The 5177-nt window shown below is 46.1% G+C and overlaps 1 long non-coding RNA gene across 1 annotated transcript in view; it reads left to right on the plus strand.

Moving 5' to 3' along the window:
* The first annotated feature begins 405 nt into the window (after positions 1 to 405).
* Positions 406 to 5177, plus strand: part of LOC135830642 (uncharacterized) — an 8453-nt gene continuing 3681 nt past the window's right edge. Inside the window, exons 1-2 of the long non-coding RNA XR_010556078.1 lie at positions 406 to 496; positions 2229 to 2282. This is a non-coding gene — a long non-coding RNA (uncharacterized LOC135830642). The remainder of the gene's footprint in view (positions 497 to 2228; positions 2283 to 5177) is intronic.

Consider the following 5177-nt stretch of genomic DNA (forward strand, 5'->3'; position numbering starts at 1 on the left):
TGCTGTGTGTGTATGTGGTTGCACTGGAGAGTCACAAGCCTTGCTGTGTGTGTATGTGGTTGCACTGGAGAGTCACAAGCCTTGCTGTGTGTGTATGTGGTTGCACTGGAGAGTCACAAGCCTTGCTGTGTGTGTATGTGGTTGCACTGGAGAGTCACAAGCCTTGCTGTGTGTGTATGTGGTTGCGCTGGAGAGTCACAAGCCTTGCTGTGTGTGTATGTGGTTGCACTGGAGAGTCACAAGCCTTGCTGTGTGTGTATGTGGTTGCACTGGAGAGTCACAAGCCTTGCTGTGTGTGTATGTGGTTGCACTGGAGAGTCACAGCACCTTGCTGTGTGTGTATGTGGTTGCACTGGAGAGTCACAGCACCTTGCTTGCGCAGAACATGAAACCCTGTGTATATGCATGTGTGTTTGTTGTTTGCAGTGAGCCGCAGTCAATGTGCTATGTTGAGACTGCTAATCTGGATGGTGAAACAAATCTGAAGATCAGACAGGTATGTGTGTGTGTGTGTGCGTGCGTGTATGCGTGCGTTCGTTCGTTCGTGTGTATGTGTGCGTGCGCGCTTGCGTGTGTATCATGTAGCCCTGCAACACTCATTGACTTTTTGCCTCGTAGTACTACATACTTGGTCCGTTTCATCGCAATTGTCGCTTATCCATCGCAACTAAGAACAGGAGTTTTTTACCGCTTTGTAAAATTTCCAATACGCATAGTGAAGAAGCATGATACAGGATTCCTGTCCGGCCACAAGAAAAAATTCAGCGATGGAATCTGGTGAAGCAAGTCGAAGAAAGGAAATAAAGGTTACAAAAAATGTACTAAAGAAAACAGCGACGGAGCGCATTCTTGCTTTATCCGACTCTGGCTCTGTATCACTCCAGCTGATGTCACTTGAGCTGACATTCGCTGGTCTATAGCTGCTGGTGTAGAGTATCTCTTGCTTTTTCCCCTTGGCGTATGGCAGCGATGGGAAAGGAACAGAGTAGTGGCTGTCACTTTGGCACTTGGAGGAATGTGGGCAGCGTGACCGGTGTGTCACTACAGTACTCTGTGTTCAACAATGTTTTTGAATCAGGCACACATCCCTCTCCAGACAGCTGTCATACGCTCTGCTGGATACGCTGACCACGACTCTTGTACTGCCACTACCAGGTCGGACAATGTCTTCTTTGCCACCATCTCCCATCAGTTTGCAGGCTTGCAAAGAATGCCTGCTACAGTTCCCGTCTTTGAGCTGCGCTTGGCTTTTCGCTGCAGTGAATGTGTGCATTCACTGCAGACTGCAGTGCAGTGCATTCACTGCAGCGAAAAGTTCCCCACTTTCCCATCAAAATCGTACGAATCGCGATGCCACTGGCGCCAGTCACGATGATTTTTTCTTTCTGTTCTCCTTTGATCTTTCCATCACAACCTCCCAAACGAATGTGAGTTAGATATCGAGATCGGACTGTGTTTTACCTGTCAAAAGGTGTGTGGGAGATTAGGGACAATTGCGATGAAACGGACCAAGTACATGTCAATCAAATAGAGGGTTGTCATAGCAACAGTAGTACAGCTGTTGGCTCGTTGCCTTGTACATATAATGGCCGGGTAGTCACTGCGGAGCAGGATCTTGGCGGAGCCAAGAGGGTATAGACATAGTAGTCACGTCCAAGGGACGGAGACCAAGAGCCCTGAGTAGCCGAAAATGAGTGTGGCCAACACCCCTTTATTTACTTTATCAAAGGAAATGAGTGATGAGAAATGGGAGGTAGGTGAGTGAAACAAAAAGGTCTGACAAGAATGATCCACACACAGAACAGATCGAAACATATAACTTGGCAAACTTTAGCGTGCCACGTCGAGTGCCACCCACGTTGAGTGCCACGTATGAATGCTACGTAGAGTGTCATGTTGAATGTCACGTAGAATGCCACGTCGCATAGAGTTCCACGTGTGCATGCACCATGTCGCTTGGTCGACATGGTTACCGTGATGTGCAGTGCACATGACCGTAGCCAGCAGCAAAGCATGAGCATGCAGTAACAGCACTAGCAATCATAGCAACATAGTTTGAGCGGTAGCACGAAGCAGCTGTATGCACCATCAATCTGCATTATCACCATAATACAGTAACTTCCTCTCTCTCTCTTTCTCTACTGTGTAGCCTTGGAAGTTGGTGTTTGACAATCACATTTGGGGGCAGTACTGGAGATGGTGTATTTGCTTGGTTTTGTGTGTTGAAGGGTTTACCGCAGTCTGAGCATCTCACGGATGCCAGAAGTGTATTGAACACTGCTGTAAGTACACTGTCTACACGCTACACTGGCTACACTGTCTACGGCGTACTGTGTGCTATGTGTGCTATGTGTTGTCTTATTTGCAGTTCGCTCTCACCCCGCTTGTGATTGAGCACTCTTTTCTTCAGGTCCGGATGTGCCGGCGTGCATGAACTTGGGCTACGAATGATGCGTGGTGCTCTGTGTCGTGTGTACATGTACATGTGTGAATATGTAGGACTCAGTGAGCAGTCATGTCTCGATGACCGATCACGATCCCCGTGACCAATCAAACAGTCACAAATCCCCGAAGAGCAGTCATAAAGTCACACACCAGTTTGAATCCCGATGACCAGTCACAAACAACCGCGACTTTCTCTGTGAGTGTGAACGGTCACAGGGTCCACGTCAAAATATTACGACTCAACTGTGGGCATTCACGCGATCAGCATACTTTTTTCCTTCACAGGTTTCAGAAGTGAGCAAGAAAGATTTCGATCAACTCTCGATCTCCACGTATAGTCCATCAGCCAAGAACTCAGAAGTCGTCAAATTCAAGCACCCTGTTGCACTTAGAAATCGAATACTTGATTTTGGCCTCAATGGGGAGTTTAGGTACCCTGTACACCGAATCCGCAAATAAAAAGAGTAAACGACTTGCACGCTCTGCAGGAGGAAGCCGACAAAGTGACCATTTTTGGCATTTCATCGACAGCCATTGTTGTGACCTAAACCCAATCTCCAATCAGTGCCATGCGCGTTTCAGGAATGAACTTTCAGATTTTTGTGAATTATGGGAACAACCTTGCAAATCGAGAAGATTTGCAGTGTAAACCATTGCAGTTTCCGTATTACACGTGTGCCTGGATTCAAATTACAATAAAAATAATTGTTGTTCGCCTACTTGTAGAGTGTTGTTCCATTACATATCTCTTTCACTATTCTATTTAATTGAGCATCCGAATACATACCTTCAGGAAGATTACAATGAGCTAGTATTGAACATCATCCACCTTCGGGTTTCCGAAGTATGCACCCCGAGTCATGTCAAGCAGGTTTGAAGCGTAGTTTTTACTGTTTGGCAAAAGTGATCTACGCTTCCACCCTGAATGGAATCGCCCCGGGAAGGTCCTGATCCCTGGAAAAATAAGGAACGTGGAGAGCTAAAAGTAAGGAATCTGCGGCGATGCATGTTGTACATCGAGTGAATGCCCTGCAGTTCTCTTCTCCATTACGACCAACTAGCAAACGCCATGGCTCTGGATGCTGACAGCAAACAGTTGAAATAAAGGCAAGGCTGCTTTGAGCTTGTTGCAACCAGGTAGTAGTACAGTTACAGTTGTACTACTTCGAAGTACTATCTACCACACTCGAGATCACCCAAAGAATAAAGCGATTGAATTCAAAATCAAAAAAATTGTTGGGGATCGTCTGAAGCATAGTCAAGCGAGGTACGAGTACAGTCGGGCTTGATGACTGATCAATGCCCTCGGGCTGGTCCCTTGGGCTTTGATCAGCCATCAATAGGGCCCTCTGTACCTCGCTTGATTATCTACTTGATACCATTGTAGTTGCAAACAAGTACCGTAAAGTACCGTTGATCCGCCCCCACGCCATGTCGCTTCCCAGCTGGGTTTTCGGCAGGGGGCGGGAATTAGATCAAGGCTGTCAAGTGCAGTACGATGTACAACAACGTAGAGGATCAGACTCAATGTGCTGGATTGTGCACATTTTGATCCTGGATTGGCAAGTATTGTGTACAGCAGTGCATGCGTCGGTTCAACATCGTATTTCGTTGTATACGCCGAAGTCGCTTCACAAGGAGAAAATCGACAGGGGGCGGGAATTAGAGAGGGGGCGGATCAACGGTACTTTACGGTAACTACAACAATTGCAGTACAATAGTCATGTAGTTTTTTGAATTAGTTATTTGAAAATGGAGAGCATCTTCATCTTCTTCCCGGTGCGCATGTACACATATTTTTTGAATCTGTACGTGCTCCAAGCCAACTCACCTCTGCTCAAATCGACGGCGATTTATTTCGCGATTTTAGGTCGATCGCCACGGAAAACCACACCAAACGTTGACAAAACTCCACGTTTTTCACTGAAGACGCATTGGATGTCCTGATAAAACGGATGGAAAACCTCGTAATGGCTGATGAAGAAGAAGAAATTTGTCGAACTTCCAAGGCGCACTGCAAAAGGAGTGCAAGAGTTTCGCCAGGGAAAGTAGGCAGGTCGGATTCAGTGATGCTTTTGCTGTCGATTGATGTCAGTTCCAGGTGTTTGATTTGTAAGTGCAACAGGAGACTCACTTTGGCACCACTGGCTGATGGACTAGTAGTTTACTTGTAGCTCGAGTCTGGTGTGTGTGGGCTCCTCTCCAAAACGAAGGGTGGTCGAAAATCTTGCAGGCTTCAGATAGAATCTCTTTTGAGAGGACGTTCTGGCTAGTAGATTGTGCTATTCATCATTATTAATTTTGAAGAACAAACTTCGTCGTTCAGAAAAGCTATTTCGGAATATTTTCAGTCAAGTATTTTAGTTGCATGCCGATCTTGCTAGAACGGAGACTGATTTCAACTGATCCAGCATACAAGCAGCACTCGCTTTGTGTTTTTGGAGAGGATGGGTGACAAGATTACGGAGTCAGAAGTGGACATCGTCGACGATGCAGAGACGAAAATATAATGAAGATGGAAAAGAAAATATGTTCATCTCCAAGAAGGTACTGAGTACATCAAGCACCTTCGTGTGTGTAGCTCTGTCTTTCTTGTGGAAGACTCCACAGAAAAACAATGTCCAGCTTGTTGAAACTGAAACTGCCTCTCAGTTGAAGTCGTTCAGGGAAGACATCTATTCAATACATCATTGATCCATTCTCAAGAACCATCGTAAGAAATTAAATCAAGT

Source organism: Sycon ciliatum, unplaced genomic scaffold (assembly GCF_964019385.1).
Source record: "Sycon ciliatum unplaced genomic scaffold, ocSycCili1.1 SCAFFOLD_2399, whole genome shotgun sequence".
NCBI lineage: Eukaryota > Metazoa > Porifera > Calcarea > Leucosolenida > Sycettidae > Sycon > Sycon ciliatum.